The sequence below is a fragment of the Chrysochloris asiatica genome, unplaced genomic scaffold (genome assembly GCF_000296735.1).
Source record: "Chrysochloris asiatica unplaced genomic scaffold, ChrAsi1.0 scaffold00088, whole genome shotgun sequence".
Lineage (NCBI taxonomy): Eukaryota > Metazoa > Chordata > Mammalia > Afrosoricida > Chrysochloridae > Chrysochloris > Chrysochloris asiatica.
This window is the reverse complement of record NW_006408606.1, coordinates 6,282,876-6,291,957: the sequence shown is the minus strand read 5'-3', so window position 1 is coordinate 6,291,957 and position 9,082 is coordinate 6,282,876. Positions and strand designations below refer to the sequence as shown.

Here is a 9,082-nt window from a genome sequence, read left to right as displayed (position 1 = left end):
TCACATTTGGCAAATTTTCTGTAAAAGAAAGACCTCTCTAAAGTATTCAAGAGCAAAGATATCAGTTTGAGGACTAAGGTGCACCTGACCATGGTATTTTAAATAGCCTCATATGCATGTGAAAGTTGGACAATGAATAAGGAAGACCATAGAAAAAAGTGATGCATCTGAATTATACTATTGGGGAAGAATATTAAAAGTACCATGGGCTGCTAGAAAAACAAATCTCTGTTGGAAGAAGTATAGTCAAAATACTCCTTACAAGTTAGAATGGCTAGACTTCATCTCTCATACATCAGACAGACATGCTATTGGGGGACCAATCATTGGAGAAGAACATCATGCTTGGTAATGTAGAAGGTGAGCAAAAAGAGGAAGACCCACAGCAAGATGGATGGACACGGTGGCAGCATCAATGTGCTCAAATATGAGAACAATTGTGAGGATGGGGCAGGACCAGGCCGTGTTTTGTTCTTCTTGTCCATAGGGTTGGCTATGAGTTAGATACCACTCCACTTCACCTAATTATTGTTGTTGTTGTTAAGTGCCATCGAGTCGGTTCCGACCCATAGCGACCCTGTACAGGGTTTCCGAGGGTGTAAATCTTTACGGGAGTAGAAAGCCTCATCTTTCTCCAGCGGAGCGACTGGTAGTTTCGAACCACTGACCTTAAGGTTCACAGCCCGATTCGTAACCACTATGCTACCAGAGCACAACAATAACAATAGTCTCTTTCCATAGATATAGTCAATTTGATTCTTCTTGTTCCATCTGGCAAGGGTCATGAGTATAATTTTATTTTATGTTGTTTTAAAAAAAGGTATATATAATGAATAAGACTTTGCTCTTCCAGAATTCTACCATGTGATTTTCAGCACTGTTTCTCTTACCAAGGCCATATTCTCTAACTACCAATCTTTCCTCTTTGTTTACAATTTTTGCATGCCAATCACTAGTAATTATCAATGCATTTTGATTACGTATTTGATGAATTTCAAACTGAACTTGGTGTTGTTGTTAGGAGCTGCCAAGTTCATTCTGACTCATAGCAACCTTATGCACAACAGAACAAAACACTCTGGTCCTGTGCTATCCTCACAATCATTGTTAGGATTGAGTCCATTGCTGCTGCCAATGTGCCAACCCATTTCCTTGAGGTTCTTCCTATTTTCTGATAATCCTCCACATCATCAAGAAAGCTGTCCTTCTTTAGGGACTGGGCCCTCCTGACAATATGTCTGAAAAATGATAAATTAAATGTTGTCATCCTTGCTCCCAAGGAACATTTTGGTTGTACTTCTTTCAACACAGATTTGTTTGTTCTTCTACCAGCCCATGGTACTTTTAACTCTTCTCCAAAACTGCAACCCAAATGTATAAATTCTTCTGTGGTCTTCCTAATTCAATGTCCAGCTTCACATACATATGAAACTATTGAAAATATCATGGCTTCAATCAGGCACATTTTAATCTTTACACTGGCATCTTTGCTCTTGAACACATTAAAGAAGTCTTGTGCAGCAGATTTGCTTAATGCAGTACATTGTTTGATTTCTTGACTGCTGCTGAAGTGTTGATGGTGGATCTAAGCAAAAATAAGTCTTTGACAACTTCAATCGCTTCTCCATGTATATGAATGTTGTTTATTGGTCCAGTGGTGAGAATTTTTGTTTCTTTACAATGAGGTGCAGTCCATACCAAAGGCTTGGGTCTTGTATCTTCATCTATAAGCATTTTAAGTCCTCTTCACTTTCAGCAAGCAAGATTATGTCATCTGTATATCATAGGTTGTTAATGTCTTTCTCCAATCCTCATGCCATGCTCTTCTTCATATAAACCAGCTTCTCAAATTATTTGCTTAGTGTACAGATTGAATCTTGCTGTTGTTATTCAGTGCTATTGAGTTGGTTCCAACTCATAGTGATCGATTGCGTATAGGGTTTCAGAGGAGCAACTGGTGAGTTTGATCTGCTGACCTTGTGGGTCAAAATCCATTGCTGATCCTACAGCACCAAACTAGGAGTCCACACATTGAATAAGTATGGTGAAAGAATACAACCATGGTGCACACCTTTCCTGATTTTGAATCACTCAGTGTCCCCTTGTTCTGTTAAAATAACTGCCTCTTGGTCTATGTACAAGTTCCTCATGAATATGAATAAATGACCTGGAATACTCATTTTCCTTAATGTGTTCCATGCTTTGTCATGATCCACACAGCTTAAAGTCTTTGAATAATGAATAAAGCACAGGTAAATATCTTTCTGGAATTCTCTGCTTTCAGCCAATAACCACCTGAAGTCAGCAGTGATATTCCTTGTTCCATGCCCTCCACTGAATCTGACTTGAACCTCACTCAGTTCCCTGTTAATGTACTGTTGCAGCCATTTTTGAATTCTCTTTAGCAAAATTTTACTTGCATGTAATATTTATGATATTGTCTGATGATTTCTGCATTCTGTTTGGTCACCTCTCTTTGGTATGGGCACAAATATAGGTCTCTCAATCAATTGGCCAGGTAGCTGTCTCCTAAATTTCTTGGCATAGATGAGTGGGTACCTCCAGTGTTGCATCAGTTTGTTAAAATATTTCAATTTGTATTCTCTTAATTTCCAGAGCCTTGTACTTTGCCAGTGCCTTCAGTGCACCTGGGACTTCTTCCTTCAGTACCATTGACACTTGATCATATGCTGCCACTTGAAATGGTTGAACGCTGACCATTTCTTTTTGGTATAGCAACTCTATGTATTCTTTCCAGCTTCCTTTCATGCTTTCTGTATCATACAATTTTTGCCCAAATAATCCTTCAATATTGTAAGAGAAGCCTTGGAATTTTACTATGTTCTTTCAGTTTGAGAAATGCTGAGCATGTTCTTCCCTTCTGGTTTTCTAACTCCAGGTCTTTGCACATTTCATTATGGAATTTGACTTTGTCTTCTCAAGCTACTCTTTGAAATTTTCTGTTCAACTCTTTTATTTCCTTATTTGTCCCATTTCTACTCTAGAGAGCAAGTTTTAGAGTCTCTTTTGGCATACATTTTGGTCTGTTCATGCCTACTATCTTCTTAAAGATCTTTTGCTTTCTTCTTGTATGATGTTCTTGATGCCATCCTACAACTCTTCTTGTTTTCAGTCATTTTATATCAAATCTGTTCTTAAGATGATCTCTAAATTCAAATGGGATATGTTCATTGTCATATTTTGGCTCTTTGGACGTGGTTTAATTTTCTTCAGCTTCAGCCTAAACTTTTACATGAGCATTTGATCCTCTGTTCCACTGTCTACCCTGATCTTGTTTTGGCTGATTATGTGGAGCTTTTCCATTGTCTTTTTCTACAGATGTAGTCAATTTGATTTCCCTGTATTCCATCTGATGAAGACCATGTGCATAATCATCTTTTATGTTTTTTAAAAACAGCATTTAAAGTGAATTAGTCTGGAGTGGCACAATTCTATCATGTGATCTTAATCATCATTTCTATCACCAAGACCATATCTTCCAACTACTGATCCTACGTCTTTGTTTCCAACCTTTGCATTTGAATCATCAGTAATTATCGATGCATCTTGATTGCATGTTTGATCAATTTCAGACTGAAGAATCAGGTAAAATTATTCAGTTTCATCATATTGGCTTTAGAGTTTGATGTATACAATTGAATAACAGTGGTATTAACTGGTCTTCCTTGTAGGTATATGGATATTATATTATTACAGACGGTATTATACTTCAAGATAAATCTTGAAATGTTCTTCTTAATGATGAATACAATGCCATTCCTCTTTGATTTCTCATTTACAGCATAGTAAACAACGTGATTTTCAGATTCAAAATGGTGAATACCAGTCTATTTCATTTTTGACAATGTCTAATTTTCCTGGATTTGTACTTCCTACATTCCCTGTTCTAATTATTAATGGATGCTTGCAGCTGTTTCTCTTCATTTTGAGTTTTGCACCATCAGCAAATGAAGGTCCTGAAAGTTTTACTCTATTTGCATTATCACAGTCAACTCTACATTGAGGAGGCAGCTCTCCCCCAGTCATATTTTGAGTGCTCTCAAACCTTAGGGGTTCATCTTCTTGCACTGTACCTGACAATATCCAGGTGCTATTCAGCATGTTTTAATATTCACTATTGTGATGCTATCTGACAGTGATTCACTGTTATTCATAAGATTTTCAGTGACTAAATATTTGGAAGTAGCCCATCTCTTCTTTTTCTGAGTCTTTGTCTGGAAGCTCAGCTGAAACCTATCCACTATGGGTGACCCTGCTGGCATTCAATATAATAGTGTCATAACTTCTAACATCACAGCATCATGGAAGCGATCACAGTATGACAAGTTCTTAGAAGAGTGGTGGGAAGAAGTTTGTAGAATTCTTTAGTTTCTTTATCATTGGCTTTAGTGATTGGTGCAAAAATTTGCGTAATTGTGGTATAGATATTATCCTATGACAGGCAACATCATACTTCAAGTAGCTCTTGAAATGCTCTTTATGATGTTGATGAATGAAAGGCCATTCCTCTTCAATTTGTCATTCGTGACATAGTTAACCATAGGGTTGTCATACTCAAAACAGCTAATACAAGCTCACTCACTAATGCCTAGGATAAGGATCTCTGGTAGCGTAGTGGTTACGAATCTGGCTGGGAACCACAAGGTCAGTAGTTTGAAACTACCAACTGTTCCGTGGGAGAAAGATGAGGCTTTCTGCTCCCGTAAAGATTTACAGCCTCGGAAACCCTATGCAGGGTCACTGTGAGTCGGAACTGACTCCACAGCACATAACAACAACAATGCCTAGGATATTGATTTTTTTGTTTAAAAAAATTTTAAATTTTAATCCTTCCTAGTGGAATATAGCTTTGAATTAAATACATTCATTCCATAAATCCATTAGCAGCAAAACCTTCCCACCCGAGTCCACCTGACTCCACCCCGGAGGTTGCACCAGAACGCCTGCTCTACAAACCCTGTCAACTGAGGGATGTGTCTTCTTCTTGCTGGAAGCCAGGGATGTTTGTGAGGCAGCTGCTGGGTGAACGGATGGATTGAATCAACTGTAATCCTGAAAACAGGTCCAGTGGTGACCAGAGTGTACCTCCACCTTGAAGACCAGTGAGGTCCTCAACCACACAAGTGAGGAATGTCTCAGGGCACTGAGAACCATTTACTATGAAGTGGACATCATTTCAATGGCAAATGGGGTCTCCATACTTTGCATAGATGGAGGCACTATGAACATGAAAGTCTCTCCTTCGCCCCTTCCATGGGCTAAGGCACCACAGTCAGGAGACAACTCAGAAGGCATTACTTGGGTATTCAGGCCCCCTTGGCCTGAATAATTTGGAATTCACTGGAGATACATGGAATGTGTCTAAATCTAGAGTGATTTCTACATAAGAACCAGGTTCCTTTCCTGGCCAGTAGCCCAGGCATCTCTCCATGACTGCCTGTTGCTTGGAAGCCCCTTTTTTTATTCACCTTCTAGGAGCCTGCTGAAAATTTGGGAAACAAGATCTATCTGAATGCTCCCCAGCATGAGTTTTGGCGATGGAAGGAACTGCAGCCACACTCAGCAGCAGGGCGCAGGGAAGGCAGGAGCTGCTTGAAGTTTAGTTGCAGGCCAAGTCAGTAACTCCCTCTGCTGCATCCCAGCTCTTGGAGGTGCCTGACTTAGAACTCTCTTCCAGGTGTGATCTCCTCATCCCCATTTTCTATAAGAGCCATTGTAGTGGATGACTGGCTATCTATGCTTTTCCATTTTGCAGTTTCCATCTAAAATAGTGTGCTGCTTTTTCTTGTTATTTCTGAGCAGAGAGAGACTCATCTGTTGAAAACACAACACTGTTAACCCTACAGTATTCCATTCCCACAGTGTCATCCAGGTCTTCCTCATCTGAGTCATCCTCATCTTCCTCCTCTTGTGCCAAGGAGCTGGAGATGGGCCCCTTGCAGGTTTTCAGGTGGTGGGTAAGATGGTTTTTGGTTAGATAAACCTTGGTGCATTTTTCACAGACATAATCCCATTTTCCTTCATGAGAATTGAGATGCTTCTTCAAGTGATTTGTTCTCAAGAACAACTTACTGCACTTGGGACGTTGATCTGACATTCTTGTGTGTGTATGAGCATGTGCTGCTTCAGGTCCTGTCTCTGCAGAAACCACTTGCCACAGCAATCACAAGTGAGGTTCTTCTTGCCTCTGTGGATGAGCATGTGGGCCTTCTGGGTGAAGGACTTGTCACACAAAGTGCATCTGTAATTCTTCTGACCTGTATAGACCTTGAGGTGGGTCTGAAGATTGCTGGGGTTACTGAAAGCCTTACTACAGAAGTCACACTTGTAGGGCTTCATGCTCATGTAACCCATAAAGTGGACATGAAGTTTGGAAGGAGAGATGAACGCTTGGGGCACATGGAGCACTTGCACTTCTTTTCTTTGCTGTGGCTCGGACCATGTCTGCTGCTGTGGTTCAGCAGATGGTTGTGAATATGGCTGGTCAGGTGGGCTTTGGACTCAGAATCGGAATTGCACTTCTTGCCACAATTACAGACGTGCATGTCTGGGTGTTCAGGAACACCAATCTGTTGAGCATAATCCCAGGTATAGTAAAAAAAAACAATTCGTTTTCTGGAGGGATATCCTGGGAGGTACAGAAGTAGATTTTTTTCCATCATGAGGATAAGCCACCAAATTTTGCTCTTCCTGGGTCTGAGCTTTGCACACAAACATCATCCAGTTACATTTGTTCTTGTCAATGGTGATGGTACAGAACTCCAGACACTGTTGTGGTATATCTTCCAGGTCTGGTTAACAGCCTTATCTGTCTAGTCCGCTACTTCCATGGAATGACTCTGCTGACCAATCAGGTGCCCAAAGCACAGGAATGGTTTCTCCAGTCCACACACCAACTTCAGTTCCCACATTGGACTGGCAGAGAACAAGCTGCTTTGTGAGGGAAAACCTGGTTTTACTCTCTATCGGGGTGTCTGGTACAAAAGTCACTGGTCTTTGGTAAGGGTAGTCTGAGGGGTAGGCTCTGTCACAGAGAGTGCACCAAATTGTAAACAAGTTTGCCATATTTTCCTTGTTTGAATTGGAGTCTTCCATTTGCAGTGAAGGTGGTACAAAAGTAAGACTGTCTGAAGATACGGCTACATGACCTGTCCCCATAGCAACCTCCTCGGTGATGGAGGAGACCGCCACAGGTTCTAGGCTGAGGCCAACTTCATAGAGGGAAACAGATTCTAGGTAGGGGAGATTGTGTGAGGTAGAGAGTGCCATGCTTACAGAGTTGGTGCTCATGGTCACAGTGTGGATGGAGTCACTGAGGGCATTATCAGACATCCCATTGACAAGGCTTGCTATGTGGTCTGTCTCCATGACCACAGGGAGTTCCAGGCCATTCCCATGAATGGACATCACACCACCACGTCCTACAGTGTCTGCTGCAAGGTTGTTGCTCACAGAATCCACAAACAGAGGTTCATGACCTCTGGAGTCATTTGGGATTTGGAAATGTTCTCCTGCAACTCCATCCATTGTAAGATCCTCTGACAGCCCATCTGTAGAGATTGGGCTGGTAACCCTGGAAACATTTTCCATAGTGACTGCTATGTCCAATGTTACATCATGGCCATCGCTGGGATGAAGACTTTGGGTACCATGTGTGTTCACAGAGCAGGTCTATGGAAACAATGCCCGGTTCTAATTCAACGTTTCCATTAAACTGATATGGATCCAGAGCTGAAGAGTTATTGGCGTTAGATAATGCTGTACTACTACCATCGACGTTTACAGAGTTGGGGTGGATATAATGAAGAGAAGGCTGATCTGCTAAATAGGATAAAATGCCAGGTAGAACGGTTCTGAAGTAACTGCTCACCAGGTGAGGGTAGGGTGATAGAGGTAGGGTATAGTTTCTTTCTGGTAATCTACACATCACCCCTTGGTTGCCAATGTCCATAGGGATCATCAGAGACAAAGCAGAAGGCAGAGAACCCAAGAAGGGACCGAGGTTGGGAATTGCCACTACTCCATCCCCACCGATTCAGGTTAATTTCATTTATCTGTGATGCATCTGCTTAGGGCCAGGTGTCAGAGTAAAGATGGCACGGGTAGCAGGGAACCGGCATAGGGGTTTTTGCTCCTGGGTCGCATGCCACCTTGCTCATACCCGCTGCACAAACGGGGCCACCTGTCTCTGGGATCTCCCCAGGTCGCCCAACTTCTTCCAAGGGTCGATGACCCCGCACCCCGCTTTAGGATGGGGGGTGTCGGGGGCCACCTGATGCCTTTCCTCCAGAAGCTTCCTGAGGGTGGCTGCGCAACCCTCTGAGCTGCGTTTCCTGCTCCTCAGCCACTAGGGGCGGCACCTCCCCATACCCAGTGCGTGCCGCCTCAGCCCCCAGGTTTGCAGCCTAGGATGTTGACTTTTATGTGTTCTGTTTCAATTTTGATGGCATCAAGTTTTCTTAGTTTCATACTTCATGCATTTCTTGTTATGATCATTAATGAATGCTTGTAGCTGTTTCTCCTCATTTTGACTTGTGCCCAACAGCAAATAAAGGTCCTGAAAACTTTGGTCTGGCCAAATCATTAGGAGCAGCTCTCCTTTGAGGAGGCAACTATTCCCTACTTTATTTTGAGTGCCTTCACATCTGAGAGGCTCATCTAGGATTTTAGCGGCTCACCTTTACAAGCGATACACTTTTTCATCTTCCTTGTCTGTCTTAGTCTGAAAGCTACTCTGAACACTGCATACCATTGGTGACTCTTTAGGTACTTAAAATACTGGTGGCATAGCTTCCAGTATCACAGTAACTCACAAGGTACCACAATATGGCAAACTGAAGCTCTGTAATGTATCCCTGACCAGGAGTTTAGTATGTTCTATGAGAGGCCCCGTGAGAAGATGGATTCTACACTCTTCCTTTAGTACTGCAACCCTATAACTCACAGCCTAGAGATTATAATATTTGCCTAAGTGATGATAAATAAAACATTACATAAGTGTTTACAATGTGTTAACTATCCTTAATTTTTCTACATATACCTGCTCATTTAATCCTTACAA

The 9,082-nt window shown here is 41.8% G+C and overlaps 1 pseudogene; it reads right to left on the bottom strand.

Annotated features, from left to right (window-relative positions):
- Positions 1–5,809: 5,809 nt before the first annotated feature.
- Positions 5,810–8,773, bottom strand: LOC102839724 (annotated as a pseudogene).
- Positions 8,774–9,082: the final 309 nt, after the last annotated feature.